The 22,905-nt window shown below is 52.1% G+C and overlaps 3 long non-coding RNA genes across 3 annotated transcripts; 2 read left to right on the top strand and 1 right to left on the bottom strand.

The window, feature by feature from the left end:
• Window positions 1-319: 319 nt before the first annotated feature.
• On the top strand, window positions 320-11,417 carry LOC136008140 (uncharacterized). The gene is made up of 3 exons (XR_010609989.1): window positions 320-952; window positions 4,870-5,702; window positions 10,662-11,417. It is a non-coding gene; the product is annotated as an uncharacterized LOC136008140 (long non-coding RNA).
• Window positions 11,418-11,732: 315 nt separating this feature from the next.
• Window positions 11,733-20,881, top strand: LOC136008139 (uncharacterized). The gene is made up of 2 exons (XR_010609988.1): window positions 11,733-11,871; window positions 19,989-20,881. It is a non-coding gene; the product is annotated as an uncharacterized LOC136008139 (long non-coding RNA).
• On the bottom strand, window positions 15,483-21,282 carry LOC136008138 (uncharacterized). The gene is made up of 2 exons (XR_010609987.1): window positions 20,162-21,282; window positions 15,483-15,996 (listed from the first exon to the last, which is right to left on the bottom strand). It is a non-coding gene; the product is annotated as an uncharacterized LOC136008138 (long non-coding RNA).
• Between the last annotated feature and the right edge of the window lie 1,623 nt (window positions 21,283-22,905).

Raw genomic sequence — 22,905 nt, 5'->3', positions numbered from 1 at the left:
ACTATGGCACTTCCCTGTGCGGCTCCTCTGCTTTGGCACAGCAGAAAGCTTACCTTCAAGGCTGCTCCCACATGACTTTCCAATGGCTTCCAGGTAACAGGATACTGTGGAGTTGTTTTATTGGCATTTGTATTTTTGGCTTCCCTTTCCTTGGTTTCCGATTTTTGGGGGCATATAAAACAGGGAGATCTGATCTTTCATGGAATCACAGAATGGCTTGGTTTGGAAAGGACCTTAAGATCACCCACTTCCAACCCCCTGGCATACACAGGGACACCTTCCACTAGACCAGGTTGCCCCAGGCCCCGTCCAACCTGGCCTTGAACGCTGCCAGGGCTGGGGCAGCCACAGCTTCTCTGGGCAACCTGTGCCAGGGCCTCACCACCCTGTGGTGGTGCCACCTGTGCCACCTCCACACCACCGCCGGGCGCCGCCGTCTTTCCCCTTCTCCTTATACTCCGTACAACCCGCAGCGCGCATGCGCGCATCGAGCGCCGAGCGCCTTCAACCCACCGAGCGCCGAGCTTCGGTGGTGGGGTGCACATAAAATGATTCAAAATAAATGGGATTTAACAAATAAAAGGTAAAATTGTCCCAAATCATCCTCTTTGTGGCCTTGCTACGCTTATTCCCCCGCTGTCCTAGGGCGCGCAAGGCTCAGTTGCGTTGATTGGAGGGGACGATTACTTCAAGGGGGCATTTAACCTTTTCGCACCCCCCCTTTTACCTTCTCCCCCCCGCAGCGGAGCTGCGTGGGGGAGAAGGTAAAAGGGGGGCTGTGAAAAGCTCCCCCTTCTAGCATCAGTTACTTGGGGGGGTCCTTGTCACCGCCCCCCCTGTACCTGGGGGAGGGCCCGTCCATGGGGGGGGGGCGGAGCTGCCCGTGCCGTGCCGGCCCGGCATGGCTTCCCGGGAGCGGCTCTACGAGCTGTGGATGCTCTACTTCGCCAAGGTGAGGTCGGCACCGGAGGACCCCACGCACAGCCCAGTTCCTTCCCTCCCCTCGGGGGTGGGGTGGGGTGGGGGGGCAGCACCCCTTTTAACCCCCATCACCCCGCTGCCTGCATCCCCCTTCCCTAGGGGAAAGGGGAACGCTAAACCCTGCCTGCAACCCCCTGCCGGCACCTCCTCCCCGTCTCACCCCCGACTTGGGGGGGCACCGCGTTCCCTCCGTACCCCTCATTGCGGCATCCCGTGATCCCCCCGCCCCATTCTCCCTATTTGGGGGTCACCGCAAACCCCCCCCGCCCGCACCCTACTGCCGCATCCTGGGAGCCGCCACCGCGTGTCGTCCCCCCCCGCCCCGGATCCCCATTGCTATATCACGGGGATGACACCCCCCCCCCGTACCCCGAGTTCCGCGATCCCCCTCGGGGGGCACCGCACCCTCCGGGACTCCCCCACCGCATCCCATCTCTCACGGGGGTATTTGGGGGGTACACACATCCCCTTACACCCGGCCCGGGTGGGTTTGGGGGGGTCCTTTCCCCCTTCCGGGTCCCCGCACCCTTGCCAAGCAGCAGGTGCGGCCGCGGTGACATTGGAGCAGCAGCAGGGGGGAAACGGGGGTTCCCTGTACAGGGGGGACCCTCCCGGCACCACCGCCTGTCCCGTCCCGTCCCGTCCCGTCCCGTCCCCCCCTCGTATTTCCCTCTGCTGGGGCAGGTCCCACAGGCAGGGGTCCTGGAGAATGGGGGGTTCTGAGCGGCAGCGTGGGGGACCCTCCGTATCCACCTCCAAAGCCCCTTATGCTTTGTTTTCTCCTTAAGTATCCGTGCGTCCAGGTTTGGGGAAGGGTAGTGGGGGGGATCCTGGAGGAAAGGATCACACACCCCCCTGTGTCTCCCCCAGCTCCTATGCCACGGGCTGGGGTGTCCGTCTCAGAGAGATTGGGGTGAAGGGGATTATTTCTTCCCTAAAACCCTGCCGTGTTCCCAGCACATGGCAGGGGGTTCCAGGAGGGATGGGGACCCTGGGGCCACCTGGGAACAGGGACAGCGGTTGTGTCCATCTCCTCCCCTGGCCCCGCCATGTCCCCCAGGACCCCTGTTGGGGGGGGGGCTTGTACAAGGGGCTCCCTTCTAGATCTCAATCCGGTGACAGACTCAGTATGGGAACACCAGAGATCCACAACCAAGGGAAAAAACTATCCCAGGAAGGTACATAGGAAGGACAGGGAGAAAAGAGTATTTGGGGTACAAGGCGCTTACTCAGTCACCAGAGGCTTCTGCAGTACTACAAACACACGGTGCAAGTAAGGGGAGCAAATTCAGGTTCCTGAGCAAATGGGTGATGGAGCTGACACACACAGGGATGAGGATACCCGAACCTCACAGAAGTCTGCCCAGAGAAGCTGTGGCTGCCCCATCCCTGGCAGTGCTCAAGGCCAGGCTGGATGGGGCTTGGAGCAGCCTGGTCTAGTGGAAGGTGCCCCTGCCTGTGGCAGGGGGTTGGAACTGGATGAGCTTTAAGGTCCTTTTCAATCCAAACCATTCTGGGATGCTATGAGTCTCCTTCAAAGTGGACAGTTAGGTGACAGTCAGGAACTGTTAAACTAAATACAGTCGTGCTAAGCTGAAGCTTAAATTGGGTTAAAGGTTTTCTTCAGCTAAAAAAAAAAAAATAAAAGTCTTCCTGAGGAACACACAGAGAACATTTTAATCTGATTTTTAACATTAGGCAAGAAAAAAAAAAGAGAAGATAAGTGGGGCTTTACCACACGATACTGTGAGGAGGAGCCTCACCACTGTCATGAGCATCAGCACAACAACCCTTGGGCAAAGAGCGAGCTCCAGACCCATCCAGCCCTCACACAGCTTCTACTGCCCATACTCAAGTCATTTGCAAAATAGAAGACATAGGAAGAATCCCATTCCTTAGCTCTTAACCCCAATGCCTTCGTTCTGGAGATGTCTGCACAGCCTGTCCCGCTTTTCCCCGCAGCAGGGCCTAGGGAGCTAGAACCATTTGCTTCCTAAAACATACACAGAAAACCAACCTTAACCTTGACAAGATCTAATGTCACCATGGGAGCTTTCATAAGGCTCCCTGCAAAAACTTGGTGGGGTTTTCCTGTTAATAAAAGGCAGCAATGAAAACATGAGCTAAGCAGCGGTTTCATAAGCAATCAGCTTCAGAAACGCTTTTTTATATATCATAAGCGGGCAGAAAATACGCACAGACACGTTAAGAGACTATGGCACTTCCCTGTGCGGCTCCTCTGCTTTGGCACAGCAGAAAGCTTACCTTCAAGGCTGCTCCCACATGACTTTCCAATGGCTTCCAGGTAACAGGATACTGTGGAGTTGTTTTATTGGCATTTGTATTTTTGGCTTCCCTTTCCTTGGTTTCAGATTTTTGGGGGCATATAAAACAGGGAGATCTGATCTTTCATGGAATCACAGAATGGCTTGGTTTGGAAAGGACCTTAAGATCACAGAATCACAGAATCCCAAGGGTTGGAAGGGACCTAAAAAGATCATCTAGTCCAACCCCCCTGCAAGAGCAGGGTAACCTACAGTACATCACACAGGAACTTGTCCAGGCGGGCCTTGAATATCTCCAGTGTAGGAGACTCCACAACCCCCCTGGGCAACCTGTTCCAGTGCTCTGTCACTCTTACAGTAAAGAAGTTCTTCCTGATGTTAACGTGGAACTTCCTATGTTCCAGTTTACACCCATTGCCCCTTGTCCTATCACTGGATATCACTGAAAAAAGCCTAGCTCCATCATCCTGACACCTACCCTTCACATATTTGTAAACATTGATGAGGTCACCCCTCAGTCTCCTCTTTTGCAAGCTAAAGAGACCCAGCTCCCTCAGCCTCTCCTCATAAGGGAGATGTTCCACTCCCTTAATCATCTTTGTGGCTCTGCGCTGGACTCCTTCAAGCAATTCCCTGTCCTTCTTGAACAGAGGGGCCCAGAACTGGACGCAATATTCCAGATGCGGCCTCACCAAGGCTGAGTAGAGGGGGAGGAGAACCTCTCTTGACCTACTAACCACTCCCTTTCTAATGCACCCTAAGATGCCATTTGCCTTCTTGGCCACAAGAGCACATTGCTGGCTCATGGTCATCCTCCTATCCACCAGGACCCCCAGGTCCCTTTCCCCTTCACTACTTTCCAGCAGGTCAACCCCCAACCTGTACTGGTACATGGGGTTGTTCTTCCCCAGATGCAAGACTCTACACTTGCCCTTGTTAAATTTCATCAAGTTTCTCCCCGCCCAACTCTCCAGCCTGTCCAGGTCTCGCTGAATGGCAGCACAGTCCTCTGGTGTGTCAGCCACTCCTCCCAGTTTTGTGTCATCAGCAAACTTGCTGAGGGTGCACTCAGTTCCCTCATCCAGGTCATTGATGAAAATATTAAACAGCACCGGTCCCAGCACCGACCCCTGAGGGACTCCACTAGTCACAGACCTCCAGCTAGATTCTGCGCCATTGACCACAACTCTCTGCCTTCTTCCTTTCAACCAGTTCTCAATCCACCTCACTACTTGATCGTCAAGCCCACACTTCCTTAGCTTATCTATGAGGATGCTGTGGGAGACAGTATCAAATGCCTTACTGAAATCAAGAAAAACTACATCTACCGCTCTACCATCATCCCTCCACCTAGTCACTTCCTCATAGAAGGCTATAAGGTTGGTCATACATGACTTCCCCCTCATAAAACCATGTTGGCTGTTCTTAATGACCCCCTCATCCTTGATATGCCTAGTGATGGAGTCAAGAATAAGTTGTTCCATCATCTTTACAAGAGGCAATATAGGCCCACTGCTGAACAAAGTGGGTACCCTGGAGACAGAGGATATAAAGAAGGCAGAGGTGCTGAATGCCTTCTTTGCCTCTGTCTTTACTCCTGCAGACTCTCCCCGAGGGCCCCGGATTTCTATAGCCCCAGAAGGAGTCAGGACAAAGGAGGAGTTTGCTTTGGTAGATGAGGATTGGGTTAGGGATCAGCTATGCAAACTGGACATCTGTAAAGATCACCCACTTCCAACCCCCTGGCATACACAGGGACACCTTCCACTAGACCAGGTTGCCCCAGGCCCCGTCCAACCTGGCCTTGAACGCTGCCAGGGCTGGGGCAGCCACAGCTTCTCTGGGCACCCTGTGCCAGGGCCTCACCACCCTGTGGTGGTGCCACCTGTGCCACCTCCACACCACCGCCGGGCGCCGCCGTCTTTCCCCTTCTCCTTATACTCCGTACAACCCGCAGCGCGCATGCGCGCATCGAGCGCCGAGCGCCTTCAACCCACCGAGCGCCGAGCTTCGGTGGTGGGGTGCACATAAAATGATTCAAAATAAATGGGATTTAACAAATAAAAGGTAAAATTGTCCCAAATCATCCTCTTTGTGGCCTTGCTACGCTTATTCCCCCGCTGTCCTAGGGCGCGCAAGGCTCAGTTGCGTTGATTGGAGGGGACGATTACTTCAAGGGGGCATTTAACCTTTTCGCACCCCCCCTTTTACCTTCTCCCCCCCGCAGCGGAGCTGCGTGGGGGAGAAGGTAAAAGGGGGGCTGTGAAAAGCTCCCCCTTCTCGCATCAGTTACTTGGGGGGGTCCTTGTCACCGCCCCCCCTGTACCTGGGGGAGGGCCCGTCCATGGGGGGGGGGCGGAGCTGCCCGTGCCGTGCCGGCCCGGCATGGCTTCCCGGGAGCGGCTCTACGAGCTGTGGATGCTCTACTTCGCCAAGGTGAGGTCGGCACCGGAGGACCCCACGCACACCCCAGTTCCTTCCCTCCCCTCGGGGGTGGGGTGGGGTGGGGGGGCAGCACCCCTTTTAACCCCCATCACCCCGCTGCCTGCATCCCCCTTCCCTAGGGGAAAGGGGAACGCTAAACCCTGCCTGCAACCCCCTGCCGGCACCTCCTCCCCGTCTCACCCCCGACTTGGGGGGGCACCGCGTTCCCTCCGTACCCCTCATTGCGGCATCCCGTGATCCCCCCGCCCCATTCTCCCTATTTGGGGGTCACCGCAAACCCCCCCCGCCCGCACCCTACTGCCGCATCCTGGGAGCCGCCACCGCGTGTCGTCCCCCCCCGCCCCGGATCCCCATTGCTATATCACGGGGATGACACCCCCCCCCCCGTACCCCGAGTTCCGCGATCCCCCTCGGGATAAATTGAGACCACAACGGATCATAATCCAATTAAAATTTTATTAATTATAGCAAGTAGAATATGAGCAAAGACAGCGCTGGACGATCTTTCTTACGTTGATTTAACCTTTTCCGGAGTTCTGCATTAAGGTTGTGCAGGGAATTCAGGTTGTCCCGCCCCAGTGAAAGTGGTTATCACTTTGGATGTTTCCCAGGATATTAATTCCCACTTTAATGGTTCATGCGGGTTTCCATTTGCTTGGGTTATTATCAATAACAAAACTAACGGTATACCAGGAAAAAGGGTGTCTGTCAATTTTTGCCAATTTAAGTATATTTTTACCAGTCCTGGGGAAGTTCGGCCATTGCTGGTTTTGCATCCCATTGTTCTGGTTCTTTTCTCCACGGTTTATTCCTCCTCTGCCTCGCCCGTCGACTCGGTTGCTTCGGTTGCTTCGAGCCACGGGGTGTACCATCTTCTCGGCAGCAAGGGAATTCTTCAGGAGAACAGCTGTTTCGGGCTTTCTGCCTGTTTACATAGGCTTCCCACTTTGCAGCCTTAACTAATGGGGCAAAGCAAGATACAGTTAGTACTTCCCTTCTACACTTTATAATCAAAATTTCGGCTATAAAGGGGACCGGTTCATTGGAGTGGTAACAATAATATTGAGGGTTTATTCCTTTGGCAAAAATCTCCCACCACTCATGGGATTCCCAAATAATTTCTTGTTTTAGACTCTAATTGTTTTAGTTTCCACTCAGTGAGAGTTCTTTGGATTTTCCAACACTGTGTGCAAACTCCTATTGGAGGGCATCCACATTCACAGTGTGTCCACCATTTATCCTGACATACCTTACACCTAAAACAAGCAAATGGATAACAATTGCAATTCAAATTATTGCACCTAATTCGTATACCTAGAGTACATACATTATTTACATCAGCATATCTTCTATATTCACTATTGTGTGGTTGCATAAATTTAGCAATTTCCTTCAGCACACTTTGTACGCTTCCATATACAATAGAAAAGAGGAGAAATAATTATAGCAAATATAAACAGCAATACACACTTTATGCCAAAAGATAATGCGGCAAAATAATTAAATAAAGTCTCTATCATTACGTTATCTTTTCAGGGTTATCTTGGTGTCCCCTGGAGTACTGAGTACTTTCCAGTGGGGTCTCGTCACTGGGCCTTTAATGCGACTGGCTCCAATATTTTCTGGCCGTTAAACAAATAATGTCCCAGATATTTCACTTTTTCCTCCACAAATTGTAACTTTTCTTGTGATACCCGTAGGCCCTTTTGTGCAAGAAAGTTTAGAAGTCGAATGCTTTCTTTTCTTACATCCTCCTTATTATTCCCTGCTATGAGCAGATCATCTACATACTGTAACAGCACGTTCCCCGTTTGTACCTGGTATTCTTTTAGGAGCTCTTCCAGGTACGTTTGTAGCCCATATCCCTGGGAATACCTGATCCAGTATATCTTCAATCTGACTTCTCCCTCGACATGATTAGTGATCAAAATTAAGCTTTTAACATTTCTATATACTGTTGGTCCTTTTTAAAGTGATCTCGCCTCCTTTGAAAGTAATGGTTGCTCCCAAGAGTTCTAACAAATCTCTCCCCAAAAGAGCTTTTGCGGAGTTAGGCATATACAAAAACTTATGGATGCCCCATTGTTTTCCCAATTGATATTTTAGTAGTTTACAAAAATAAGCCTTTTCACCTTGGCCAGTCGCCCCTTTTATCATCATATAATCGTCCCCAAAGGTATTAAAGCTTTGTTTAAAACTGAATACATTGCACCTGTATCAACCAAAAATTCCATTATAACCAGTGGATCTGCTAGGGAAGATTCCCCTGGTCCCGTCAGCCTAGTTCCAATTCAGTCACCCGAGCCACCCCATGGCACTCCCACTAGGGTAGTCTCACTCCCAGCGTCCAAACTCCTCATAGCACTCACACCGATCCGGTTCCACAGAAGAGGAGGTCACTCCCCCACTTCTGTCCGACATTCGTCCTCCACCAGTTTCAAAGCAACCAGCGCAGCCGTGGCTGTAGCACGACCCAGCTTTTTCTTTTCTACCTATTTCCAATTCCTATACACTCTCCATGCTTTCTCCTTCACTCCCATCCACATTTATTCATCAACCGTTCAATCCCGTCTGTCAACATGTCTGTCTGCCTGCCCCAGCACCCATCTCATGCTCAAACACAGGAACTGCGGGAGCTTCCCTCCTTTCCCCTTTGGTTTTCCCTTTTTATTTATTTATTTGTTATTTTTCACAGGTGCTCACCCTGCTCTGCAGGGGTTACAGATGCCTGCCTCTGCAACAGCACTTCTGGTTTAACCCCTTCTTAACCCTGAATGTGAATGTGCTGCTTGTTGCCAGTGACAGCAATTTCCTCCTCCTTATCAATACCTGATAGGACAGAGGCAGAGGGTGCTCCTCTCGGAGGTACCTGTGATATATAATTTTCTTGATGACTGTCCCAATATCACAGGCTGAACAACATCTCTCCAGCTTAGCTTTCTGTTTTTCCAAAACCAAAATTAGGGATCTGGCAGGGTTATATTAATTTCACATTCTGTCTGCCACTCCAGGTGCTTTCTTAAAGCGAAACATATCTGCATGCATTACTTCACTGCATTTTCTTGGCCACCTCAAAACCAACATAAATTGTAAAAAAATGCATTAGAATTCAGAATTCCATTTTTAGGCCATTTTTCCTGATTTTCCAAAGTTTATAAAGGCCACCATTGATTACAATATTTTACCAATGTTTTCTTGTTTACCGAGCCCCCAGAAGAACCTCCCAGTTCTTTCCAATGTGCCAAAATGTAACCCAATGGGCTTTTCTTCAGAATTCCCTTGTTTTGACCGGCTCCCATTTCAAACAATCTCTTACAAATCTCTATAGCTTCTCTTTCCCGGTGCTCTGCAAACGCACTTAAAATATGAGAGCACCCACACACAAGTTTTATGATATCCTCAGGGGATTCAGTAAGATAGTATCTCTGGGTTCTGCAGATCAACTCCCCTGTCGTTAGAACATAGTTTCAGTTCCAGCAAAATTTACACTGCCCTAGTATCCACAGCAGGTTCCACTGTTCAAAACTTGTTATGCACTCATATGTCAGGTTACGAAGGTTTTCCTGATATCCCCCGTTGATTGTCCCAAAAAGAGACATTAATTGTTGTATTCCCATTTTATTTTTTTTTTCCCTTTGTAACCACATCTTCTCAAATTTTCTTTGATACCTTCTATAAACCCTTTCTCAGTTTTCCATTCTAACTTCCCGGAAGTCCGCCAGGATTTTGTGGCTTTTCTCCACAAAGTAATCTTTTATTTCTGGTCACCGATTAGATAATTATAATTTTCTACCTGGCAGTGTTTTGTAAGACACCCCGAGCAGTATCTGCCCCACCGCTGTCCTGAGTGGCAATATCCACGTGAAATGCCACCCGTCCCATACAGTTACACTCCTACAAGGCACATACTCTCACAGGGCATATAGGAAATTCCCTTGCCCTTGTATTTCGTAAAGTTATCCACTGCGGGACGGGCAGCCGGACCTTCCCCCGCTTTCTGAGCTGCTTGATGGTTATACACAGACAAGACACAGGACAGAAAAACATAAACGCTTCGTCCGTCTCCGGCCGCTCCCCTCGCGGAGACACGGAACCGCGGATTAGGACTCCACACTCGCTTCGTAGCTACGCTACGTCTCAGTCACACAGAAACACATGGGATCCCACACACTCACGCTATGGTTCCGCTTGCCCTTCTCCTGCTTCCTACACGGTCATTAGCAGGTCCGCCCTGGCTCCAAAACTTGGGATGCAGCGAAAACCCGGGCTCGCCCGATCCGCCTCCAGGATCGCTTGCAGCCGCGCTATCGGTCGACGAGCCCCCCCAGCTTGCAAGCCCTACCTGCCACGGGGAACTCCGCTGTGCGCCAGACGTCTCTGCACGCCTTACCAGCAGCCCCGGGCCACGCGTACGCCCTACAGGCCCCCCAAAGTACCCAAATTCCAAGCATACCGCCTCTCCGCAGCCGGCGCAGGTCGCTGTCTGTCCCCGCAGTGAGCGGATGAGAAGCGGAGCTCCTCCAGGCAAGCGGCCTGGGGGGGGGCTTAGGATATCCGCTCCTCACCTGATCCTGCAGCCGAACAGAGGCCTCCTGGCTGGCTCGCCAAATTGATACGCGGGTTGACTCCACAACTCGTTAAAGTTGTAAAGTAGGTGTGCTTTATTCAGCGCTGAGGTGCATGGGGATCGTTCCTCCAAAGTATGCACACCCAGGGTCGTTTTTCCTTTACATTTATTCCCTTACGCCTATACATACAATGGGTACCCTTCCCATGGGAGTCGAAGGCTTGCTGCCCTTCGCCCCCATCTTCTGGAACATCTCCGAACACGCACTCACTCGCTCCCCCTTGTTCCTGGCCCAGTCCCTCGCAGGAGATGGGAACCGCAGTACTTAAGGGTCCACACTCGCTTGGTTCAGTATATCGAACCTCTCATTCGTTATATTCCAGGAAACCCAATCCCGCCCGAACGGCAAACCTGCGAACTACTCTGCCGTGATCACTCTGCAGACCTGCCGTGAACCCATTTCACTCTGCAGTCCTCCGCCGCGAACTATTTCGCTCTGCGGAAAGTTTCGCAATATACTTACGCGTCCTGCGTCTTCGTCCGGACTCCCGTGCACAGAATTTTTATGGGATTTTACCGGTTTTCCCTTTGCTCATATTCTAGCATTTAGGTTCGTCGGTAAGGATGAGGTAAGCTGTTGGCCGCGGGGCCGCGAAATGTCGCGGGGCGCCCCCCCGGAGGACCAAAGCCCACCGTTCCGTATCCGAGTCACGGCACCAGAAATTGTTATAAATTGAGACCACAACGGATCATAATCCAATTGAAATTTCATTAATTATAGCAAGTAGAATATGAGCAAAGACAGCGCTGGACGACAGGGGAGTCTGCGCTCCGCCAACTGCCGTCCTGAGCAGTTCAAACAGTCCCTTTTTATACATCTTTACTTCCGTGTTCATGAAGTAGTGCAGGTACTCTGCCATGCTTCAGCTGTTGTTACGGGGTCGTTTTCTGCCGAAGTGAGAAGTCTTCCTCTTTTGTCCCATTGTTGACCCCTCTACTCCTATGTCCTTTGTTCGTCTTATCTCTGCCATTTCCTGGAACATCTTACAGCTATCTTTAGGCAACATCTGCTATGTTTGCATAAGCGATAGGCGATTTGCGGTACGCGACTGTTAGTCTATGTAAGCGATTTCATACTTTTTATTGCCTAACCTTTACATTGGGCTTAACATAAATCTTAATAAACAATATCCTAATTCATAGTTTCTTACAACAAATAAAAGGTAAAATTGTCCCAAATCATCCTCTTTGTGGCCTTGCTACGCTTATTCCCCCGCTGTCCTAGGGCGCGCAAGGCTCAGTTGCGTTGATTGGAGGGGACGATTACTTCAAGGGGGCATTTAACCTTTTCGCACCCCCCCTTTTACCTTCTCCCCCCCGCAGCGGAGCTGCGTGGGGGAGAAGGTAAAAGGCGGGCTGTGAAAAGCTCCCCCTTCTAGCATCAGTTACTTGGGGGGGTCCTTGTCACCGCCCCCCCTGTACCTGGGGGAGGGCCCGTCCATGGGGGGGGGGGCGGAGCTGCCCGTGCCGTGCCGGCCCGGCATGGCTTCCCGGGAGCGGCTCTACGAGCTGTGGATGCTCTACTTCGCCAAGGTGAGGTCGGCACCGGAGGACCCCACGCACAGCCCAGTTCCTTCCCTCCCCTCGGGGGTGGGGTGGGGTGGGGGGGCAGCACCCCTTTTAACCCCCATCACCCCGCTGCCTGCATCCCCCTTCCCTAGGGGAAAGGGGAACGCTAAACCCTGCCTGCAACCCCCTGCCGGCACCTCCTCCCCGTCTCACCCCCGACTTGGGGGGGCACCGCGTTCCCTCCGTACCCCTCATTGCGGCATCCCGTGATCCCCCCGCCCCATTCTCCCTATTTGGGGGTCACCGCAAACCCCCCCCGCCCGCACCCTACTGCCGCATCCTGGGAGCCGCCACCGCGTGTCGTCCCCCCCCGCCCCGGATCCCCATTGCTATATCACGGGGATGACACCCCCCCCCCGTACCCCGAGTTCCGCGATCCCCCTCGGGGGGCACCGCACCCTCCGGGACTCCCCCACCGCATCCCATCTCTCACGGGGGTATTTGGGGGGTACACACATCCCCTTACACCCGGCCCGGGTGGGTTTGGGGGGGTCCTTTCCCCCTTCCGGGTCCCCGCACCCTTGCCAAGCAGCAGGTGCGGCCGCGGTGACATTGGAACAGCAGCAGGGGGGAAACGGGGGTTCCCTGTACAGGGGGGACCCTCCCGGCACCACCGCCTGTCCTTTCCCGTCCCGTCCCGTCCCCCCCTCGTATTTCCCTCTGCTGGGGCAGGTCCCACAGGCAGGGGTCCTGGAGAATGGGGGGTTCTGAGCGGCAGCGTGGGGGACCCTCCGTATCCACCTCCAAAGCCCCTTATGCTTTGTTTTCTCCTTAAGTATCCGTGCGTCCAGGTTTGGGGAAGGGTAGTGGGGGGGATCCTGGAGGAAAGGATCACACACCCCCCTGTGTCTCCCCCAGCTCCTATGCCACGGGCTGGGGTGTCCGTCTCAGAGAGATTGGGGTGAAGGGGATTATTTCTTCCCGAAAACCCTGCCGTGTTCCCAGCACATGGGATGGGGACCCTGGGGCCACCTGGGAACAGGGACAGCGGTTGTGTCCATCTCCTCCCCTGGCCCCGCCATGTCCCCCAGGACCCCTGTTGGGGGGGGGGGGGCTCGTACAAGGGGCTCCCTTCTAGATCTCAATCCGGTGACAGACTCAGTATGGGAACACCAGAGATCCACAACCAAGGGAAAAAACTATCCCAGGAAGGTACATAGGAAGGACAGGGAGAAAAGAGTATTTGGGGTACAAGGCGCTTACTCAGTCACCAGAGGCTTCTGCAGTACTACAAACACACGGTGCAAGTAAGGGGAGCAAATTCAGGTTCCTGAGCAAATGGGTGATGGAGCTGACACACACAGGGATGAGGATACCCGAACCTCACAGAAGTCTGCCCAGAGAAGCTGTGGCTGCCCCATCCCTGGCAGTGCTCAAGGCCAGGCTGGATGGGGCTTGGAGCAGCCTGGTCTAGTGGAAGGTGCCCCTGCCTGTGGCAGGGGGTTGGAACTGGATGAGCTTTAAGGTCCTTTTCAACCCAAACCATTCTGGGATGCTATGAGTCTACTTCAAAGTGGACAGTTAGGTGACAGTCAGGAACTGTTAAACTAAATACAGTCGTGCTAAGCTGAAGCTTAAATTGGGTTAAAGGTTTTCTTCAGCTAAAAAAAAAAATAAAAGTCTTCCTGAGGAACACACAGAGAACATTTTAATCTGATTTTTAACATTAGGCAAGAAAAAAAAAAGAGAAGATAAGTGGGGCTTTACCACACGATACTGTGAGGAGGAGCCTCACCACTGTCATGAGCATCAGCACAACAACCCTTGGGCAAAGAGCGAGCTCCAGACCCATCCAGCCCTCACACAGCTTCTACTGCCCATACTCAAGTCATTTGCAAAATAAAAGACATAGGAAGAATCCCATTCCTTAGCTCTTAACCCCAATGCCTTCGTTCTGGAGATGTCTGCACAGCCTGTCCCGCTTTTCCCCGCAGCAGGGCCTAGGCAGCTAGAACCATTTGCTTCCTAAAACATACACAGAAAACCAACCTTAACCTTGACAAGATCTAATGTCACCATGGGAGCTTTCATAAGGCTCCCTGCAAAAACTTGGTGGGATTTTCCTGTTAATAAAAGGCAGCAATGAAAACATGAGCTAAGCAGCGGTTTCATAAGCAATCAGCTTCAGAAACGCTTTTTTATATATCATAAGCGGGCAGAAAATACGCACAGACACGTTAAGAGACTATGGCACTTCCCTGTGCGGCTCCTCTGCTTTGGCACAGCAGAAAGCTTACCTTCAAGGCTGCTCCCACATGACTTTCCAATGGCTTCCAGGTAACAGGATACTGTGGAGTTGTTTTATTGGCATTTTTATTTTTGGCTTCCCTTTCCTTGGTTTCCGATTTTTGGGGGCATATAAAACAGGGAGATCTGATCTTTCATGGAATCACAGAATGGCTTGGTTTGGAAAGGACCTTAAGATCACCCACTTCCAACCCCCTGGCATACACAGGGACACCTTCCACTAGACCAGGTTGCCCCAGGCCCCGTCCAACCTGGCCTTGAACGCTGCCAGGGCTGGGGCAGCCACAGCTTCTCTGGGCAACCTGTGCCAGGGCCTCACCACCCTGTGGTGGTGCCACCTGTGCCACCTCCACACCACCGCCGGGCGCCGCCGTCTTTCCCCTTCTCCTTATGCTCCGTACAACCCGCAGCGCGCATGCGCGCATCGAGCGCCGAGCGCCTTCAACCCACCGAGCGCCGAGCTTCGGTGGTGGGGTGCACATAAAATGATTCAAAATAAATGGGATTTAACAAATAAAAGGTAAAATTGTCCCAAATCATCCTCTTTGTGGCCTTGCTACGCTTATTCCCCCGCTGTCCTAGGGCGCGCAAGGCTCAGTTGCGTTGATTGGAGGGGACGATTACTTCAAGGGGGCATTTAACCTTTTCGCACCCCCCCTTTTACCTTCTCCCCCCCGCAGCGGAGCTGCGTGGGGGAGAAGGTAAAAGGGGGGCTGTGAAAAGCTCCCCCTTCTAGCATCAGTTACTTGGGGGGGTCCTTGTCACCGCCCCCCCTGTACCTGGGGGAGGGCCCGTCCATGGGGGGGGGGCGGAGCTGCCCGTGCCGTGCCGGCCCGGCATGGCTTCCCGGGAGCGGCTCTACGAGCTGTGGATGCTCTACTTCGCCAAGGGGAGGTCGGCACCGGAGGACCCCACGCACACCCCAGTTCCTTCCCTCCCCTCGGGGGTGGGGTGGGGGGGCAGCACCCCTTTTAACCCCCATCACCCCGCTGCCTGCATCCCCCTTCCCTAGGGGAAAGGGGAACGCTAAACCCTGCCTGCAACCCCCTGCCGGCACCTCCTCCCCGTCTCACCCCCGACTTGGGGGGGCACCGCGTTCCCTCCGTACCCCTCATTGCGGCATCCCGTGATCCCCCCGCCCCATTCTCCCTATTTGGGGGTCACCGCAAACCCCCCCCGCCCGCACCCTACTGCCGCATCCTGGGAGCCGCCACCGCGTGTCGTCCCCCCCCGCCCCGGATCCCCATTGCTATATCACGGGGATGACACCCCCCCCCCGTACCCCGAGTTCCGCGATCCCCCTCGGGATAAATTGAGACCACAACGGATCATAATCCAATTAAAATTTTATTAATTATAGCAAGTAGAATATGAGCAAAGACAGCGCTGGACGATCTTTCTTACGTTGATTTAACCTTTTCCGGAGTTCTGCATTAAGGTTGTACAGGGAATTCAGGTTGTCCCGCCCCAGTGAAAGTGGTTATCACTTTGGATGTTTCCCAGGATATTAATTCCCACTTTAATGGTTCATGCGGGTTTCCATTTGCTTGGGTTATTATCAATAACAAAACTAACGGTATACCAGGAAAAAGGGTGTCTGTCAATTTTTGCCAATTTAAGTATATTTTTACCAGTCCTGGGGAAGTTCGGCCATTGCTGGTTTTGCATCCCATTGTTCTGGTTCTTTTCTCCACGGTTTATTCCTCCTCTGCCTCGCCCGTCGACTCGGTTGCTTCGAGCCACGGGGTGTACCATCTTCTCGGCAGCAAGGGAATTCTTCAGGAGAACAGCTGTTTCGGGCTTTCTGCCTGTTTACATAGGCTTCCCACTTTGCAGCCTTAACTAATGGGGCAAAGCAAGATACAGTTAGTACTTCCCTTCTACACTTTATAATCAAAATTTCGGCTATAAAGGGGACCGGTTCATTGGAGTGGTAACAATAATATTGAGGGTTTATTCCTTAGGCAAAAATCTCCCACCACTCATGGGATTCCCAAAATAATTTCTTGTTTTAGACTCTAATTGTTTTAGTTTCCACTCAGTGAGAGTTCTTTGGATTTTCCAACACTGTGTGCAAACTCCTATTGGAGGGCATCCACACTCACAGTGTGTCCACCATTTATCCTGACATACCTTACACCTAAAACAAGCAAATGGATAACAATTGCAATTCAAATTATTACACCTAATTCGTATACCTAGAGTACATACATTATTTACATCAGCATATCTTCTATATTCACTATTGTGTGGTTGCATAAGTTTAGCAATTTTCTTCAGCACACTTTGTACGCTTCCATATATAATAGAAAAGAGAAATAATTATAGCAAATATAAACAGCAATACACACTTTATGCCAAAAGATAATGCGGCAAAATAATTAAATAAATAAAGTCTCTATCATTACGTTATCTTTTCAGGGTTATCTTGTGTCCCCTGGAGTACTGAGTACTTTCCAGTGGGGTCTCGTCACTGGGCCTTTAATGCGACTGGCTCCAATATTTTCTGGCCGTTAAACAAATAATGTCCCAGATATTTCACTTTTTCCTCCACAAATTGTAACTTTTCTTGTGATACCCGTAGGCCTTTTTGTGCAAGAAAGTTTAGAAGTCGAATGCTTTCTTTTCTTACATCCTCCTTATTATTCCCTGCTATGAGCAGATCATCTACATACTGTAACAGCACGTTCCCCGTTTGTACCTGGTATTCTTTTAAGAGCTCTTCCAGGTACGTTTGTAGCCCATATCCCTGGGAATACCTGATCCAGTATATTTTCCATCTGACTTCTCCCTCGACATGATTAGTGATCAAAATTAAGCTTTTAACATTTCTATATACTGTTGGTCCTTTTTAAAGTGATCTCGCCTCCTTTGAAAGTAATGGTTGCTCCCAAGTGTTCTAACAAATCTCTCCCCAAAAGAGCTTTTGCGGAGTTAGGCATATACAAAAACTTATGGATGCCCCATTGTTTTCCCAATTGATATTTTAGTAGTTTACAAAAATAAGCCTTTTCACCTTGGCCAGTCGCCCCTTTTATCATCATATAATCGTCCCCAAAGGTATTAAAGCTTTGTTTAAAACTGAATATATTGCACCTGTATCAACCAAAAATTCCATTATACCCAGTGGATCTGCTAGGGAAGATTCCCCTGGTCCCGTCAGCCTAGTTCCAATTCAGTCACCCGAGCCACCCCATGGCACTCCCACTAGGGTAGTCTCACTCCCAGCGTCCAAACTCCTCATAGCACTCACACCGATCCGGTTCCACAGAAGAGGAGGTCACTCCCCCACTTCTGTCCGACATTCGTCCTCCACCAGTTTCAAAGCAACCAGCGCAGCCGTGGCTGTAGCACGGCCCAGCTTTTTCTTTTCTACCTATTTCCAATTCCTATACACTCTCCATGCTTTCTCCTTCACTCCCATCCACATTTATTCATCAACCGTTCAATCCCGTCTGTCAACATGTCTGTCTGCCTGCCCCAGCACCCATCTCATACTTAAACACAGGAACTGCGGGAGCTTCCCTCCTTTCCCCTTTGGTTTTCCCTTTTTTATTTATTTATTTGTTATTTTTCACAGGTGCTCACCCTGCTCTGCAGGGGTTACAGATGCCTGCCTCTGCAACAGCACTTCTGGTTTAACCCCTTCTTAACCCTGAATGTGAATGTGCTGCTTGTTGCCAGTGACAGTAATTTCCTCCTCCTTATCAATACCTGATAGGACAGAGGCAGAGGGTGCTCCTCTCGGAGGTACCTGTGATATATAATTTTCTTGATGACTGTCCCAATATCACAGGCTGAACAACATCTCTCCAGCTTAGCTTTCTGTTTTTCCAAAACCAAAATTAGGGATCTGGCAGGGTTATATTAATTTCACATTCTGTCTGCCACTCCAGGTGCTTTCTTAAAGCGAAACATGTCTGCATGCATTACTTCACTGCATTTTCTTGGCCACCTCAAAACCAACATAAATTGTAAAAAAAAAAAAAATGCATTAGAATTCAGAATTCCATTTTTAGGCCATTTTTCCTGATTTTCCAAAGTTTATAAAGGCCACCATTGATTACAATATTTTACCAATGTTTTCTTGTTTACCGAGCCCCCAGAAGAACCTCCCAGTTCTTTCCAATGTGCCAAAATGTAACCCAATGGGCTTTTCTTCAGAATTCCCTTGTTTTGACCGGCTCCCATTTCAAACAATCTCTTACAAATCTCTATAGCTTCTCTTTCCCGGTGCTCTGCAAATGCACTTAAAATATGAGAGCACCCACACACAAGTTTTATGATATCCTCAGGGGATTCAGTAAGATAGTATCTCTGGGTTCTGCAGATCAACTCCCCTGTCGTTAGAACATAGTTTCAGTTCCAGCAAAATTTACACTGCCCTAGTATCCACAGCAGGTTCCACTGTTCAAAACTTGTTATGCACTCATATGTCAGGTTACGAAGGTTTTCCTGATATCCCCCGTTGATTGTCCCAAAAAGAGACATTAATTGTTGTATTCCCATTTTTTTTTTCCCTTTGTAACCACATCTTCTCAAATTTTCTTTGATACCTTCTATAAACCCTTTCTCAGTTTTCCATTCTAACTTCCCGGAAGTCCGCCAGGATTTTGTGGCTTTTCTCCACAAAGTAATCTTTTATTTCTGGTCACCGATTAGATAATTATAATTTTCTACCTGGCAGTGTTTTGTAAGACACCGCGAGCAGTATCTGCCCCACCGCTGTCCTGAGTGGCAATATCCACGTGAAATGCCACCCGTCCCATACAGTTACACTCCTGCAAGGCACATACTCTCACAGGGCATATAGGAAATTCCCTTGCCCTTGTATTTCGTAAAGTTATCCACTGCGGGACGGGCAGCCGGACCTTCCCCCGCTTTCTGAGCTGCTTGATGGTTATACACAGACAAGACACAGGACAGAAAAACATAAACGCTTCGTCCGTCTCCGGCCGCTCCCCTCGCGGAGACACGGAACCGCGGATTAGGACTCCACACTCGCTTCGTAGCTACGCTACGTCTCAGTCACACAGAAACACATGGGATCCCACACACTCACGCTATGGTTCCGCTTGCCCTTCTCCTGCTTCCTACACGGTCATTAGCAGGTCCGCCCTGGCTCCAAAACTTGGGATGCAGCGAAAACCCGGGCTCGCCCGATCCGCCTCCAGGATCGCTGGCAGCCGCGCTATCGGTCAAGCCCCCCCAGCTTGCAAGCCCTACCTGCCACGGGGAACTCCGCTGTGCGCCAGACGTCTCTGCACGCCTTACCAGCAGCCCCGGCCACGCGTACGCCCTACAGGCCCCCCAAAGTACCTAAATTCCAAGCATACCGCCTCTCCGCAGCCGGCGCAGGTCGCTGTCTGTCCCCGCAGTGAGCGGATGAGAAGCGGAGCTCCCCCAGGCAAGCGGCCAGGGGGGGGGGCTTAGGATATCCGCTCCTCACCCGATCCTGCAGCCGAACAGAGGCCTCCTGGCTGGCTCGCCAAATTGATACGCGGATTGACTCCACAACTCGTTAAAGTTGTAAAGTAGGTGTGCTTTATTCAGCGCTGAGGTGCATGGGGATCGTTCCTCCAAAGTATGCACACCCAGGGTCGTTTTTCCTTTACATTTATTCCCTTACGCCTATACATACAATGGGTACCCTTCCCATGGGAGTCGAAGGCTTGCTGCCCTTCGCCCCCATCTTCTGGAACATCTCCGAACACGCACTCACTCGCTCCCCCTTCTTCCTGGCCCAGTCCCTCGCGGGAGATGGGAACCGCAGTACTTAAGGGTCCACACTCGCTTGGTTCAGTATATCGAACCTCTCATTCGTTATATTCCAGGAAACCCAATCCCGCCCGAACGGCAAACCTGCGAACAACTCTGCCGTGAACAATCACTCTGCAGACCTGCCGTGAACCCATTTCACTCTGCAGACCTGCCGTAAACCCATTTCACTCTGCAGTCCTCCGCCGCGAACTATTTCGCTCTGCGGAAAGTTTCGCAATATACTTACGCGTCCTGCGTCTTCGTCCGGACTCCCGTGCACAGAATTTTTATGGGATTTTACCGGTTTTCCCTTTGCTCATATTCTAGCATTTAGGTTCGTCGGTAAGGATGAGGTAAGCTGTTGGCCGCGGGGCCGCGAAATGTCGCGGGGCGCCCCCCCGGAGGACCAAAGCCCACCGTTCCGTATCCGAGTCACGGCACCAGAAAGTGTTATAAATTGAGACCACAACGGATCATAATCCAATTGAAATTTCATTAATTATAGCAAGTAGAATATGAGCAAAGACAGCGCTGGACGACAGGGGAGTCTGCGCTCCGCCAACTGCCGTCCTGAGCAGTTCAAACAGTCCCTTTTTATACATCTTTACTTCCGTGTTCATGAAGTAGTGCAGGTACTCTGCGCAGGCTTCAGCTGTTGTTACGGGGTCGTTTTCTGCCGAAGTGAGAAGTCTTCCTCTTTTGTCCCATTGTTGACCCCTCTACTCCTATGTCCTTTGTTCGTCTTATCTCTGCCATATCCTGGAACATCTTACAGCTATCTTTAGGCAACATCTGCTATGTCTGCATAAGCGATAGGCGATTTGCGGTTGGCGACTGTTAGTCTATGTAAGCGATTTCATACTTTTTATTGCCTAACCTTTACATTGGGCTTAACATAAATCTTAATAAACAATATCCTAATTCATAGTTTCTTACAAGAAATAAAAGGTAAAATTGTCCCAAATCATCCTCTTTGTGGCCTTGCTACGCTTATTCCCCCGCTGTCCTAGGGCGCGCAAGGCTCAGTTGCGTTGATTGGAGGGGACGATTACTTCAAGGGGGCATTTAACCTTTTCGCACCCCCCCTTTTACCTTCTCCCCCCCGCAGCGGAGCTGCGTGGGGGAGAAGGTAAAAGGGGGGCTGTGAAAAGCTCCCCCTTCTAGCATCAGTTACTTGGGGGGGTCCTTGTCACCGCCCCCCCTGTACCTGGGGGAGGGCCCGTCCATGGGGGGGGGGCGGAGCTGCCCGTGCCGTGCCGGCCCGGCATGGCTTCCCGGGAGCGGCTCTACGAGCTGTGGATGCTCTACTTCGCCAAGGGGAGGTCGGCACCGGAGGACCCCACGCACACCCCAGTTCCTTCCCTCCCCTCGGGGGGGGGTGGGGTGGGGTGGGGGGGCAGCACCCCTTTTAACCCCCATCACCCCGCTGCCTGCATCCCCCTTCCCTAGGGGAAAGGGGAACGCTAAACCCTGCCTGCAACCCCCTGCCGGCACCTCCTCCCCGTCTCACCCCCGACTTGGGGGGGCACCGCGTTCCCTCCGTACCCCTCATTGCGGCATCCCGTGATCCCCCCGCCCCATTCTCCCTATTTGGGGGTCACCGCAAACCCCCCCCGCCCGCACCCTACTGCCGCATCCTGGGAGCCGCCACCGCGTGTCGTCCCCCCCCGCCCCGGATCCCCATTGCTATATCACGGGGATGACACCCCCCCCCCCCGTACCCCGAGTTCCGCGATCCCCCTCGGGGGGCACCGCACCCTCCGGGACTCCCCCACCGCATCCCATCTCTCACGGGGGTATTTGGGGGGTACACACATCCCCTTACACCCGGCCCGGGTGGGTTTGGGGGGGTCCTTTCCCCCTTCCGGGTCCCCGCACCCTTGCCAAGCAGCAGGTGCGGCCGCGGTGACATTGGAGCAGCAGGAGGGGGGAAACGGGGGTTCCCTGTACAGGGGGGACCCTCCCGGCACCACCGCCTGTCCCGTCCCGTCCCGTCCCGTCCCCCCCTCGTATTTCCCTCTGCTGGGGCAGGTCCCACAGGCAGGGGTCCTGGAGAATGGGGGGTTCTGAGCGGCAGCGTGGGGGACCCTCCGTATCCACCTCCAAAGCCCCTTATGCTTTGTTTTCTCCTTAAGTATCCGTGCGTCCAGGTTTGGGGAAGGGTAGTGGGGGGGATCCTGGAGGAAAGGATCACACACCCCCCTGTGTCTCCCCCAGCTCCTATGCCACGGGCTGGGGTGTCCGTCTCAGAGAGATTGGGGTGAAGGGGATTATTTCTTCCCTAAAACCCTGCCGTGTTCCCAGCACATGGCAGGGGGTTCCAGGAGGGATGGGGACCCTGGGGCCACCTGGGAACAGGGACAGCGGTTGTGTCCATCTCCTCCCCTGGCCCCGCCATGTCCCCCAGGACCCCTGTTGGGGGGGGGGCTTGTACAAGGGGCTCCCTTCTAGATCTCAATCCGGTGACAGACTCAGTATGGGAACACCAGAGATCCACAACCAAGGGAAAAAACTATCCCAGGAAGGTACATAGGAAGGACAGGGAGAAAAGAGTATTTGGGGTACAAGGCGCTTACTCAGTCACCAGAGGCTTCTGCAGTACTACAAACACACGGTGCAAGTAAGGGGAGCAAATTCAGGTTCCTGAGCAAATGGGTGATGGAGCTGACACACACAGGGATGATGATACCCGAACCTCACAGAAGTCTGCCCAGAGAAGCTGTGGCTGCCCCATCCCTGGCAGTGCTCAAGGCCAGGCTGGATGGGGCTTGGAGCAGCCTGGTCTAGTGGAAGGTGCCCCTGCCTGTGGCAGGGGGTTGGAACTGGATGAGCTTTAAGGTCCTTTTCAACCCAAACCATTCTGGGATGCTATGAGTCTACTTCAAAGTGGACAGTTAGGTGACAGTCAGGAACTGTTAAACTAAATACAGTCGTGCTAAGCTGAAGCTTAAATTGGGTTAAAGGTTTTCTTCAGCTAAAAAAAAAAAAATA

This window comes from Lathamus discolor, chromosome 2 (genome assembly GCF_037157495.1).
Source record: "Lathamus discolor isolate bLatDis1 chromosome 2, bLatDis1.hap1, whole genome shotgun sequence".
Lineage (NCBI taxonomy): Eukaryota > Metazoa > Chordata > Aves > Psittaciformes > Psittacidae > Lathamus > Lathamus discolor.
Note: the sequence above shows the minus strand (reverse complement) of the source record. Positions and strands in the feature narration are given on the sequence as shown.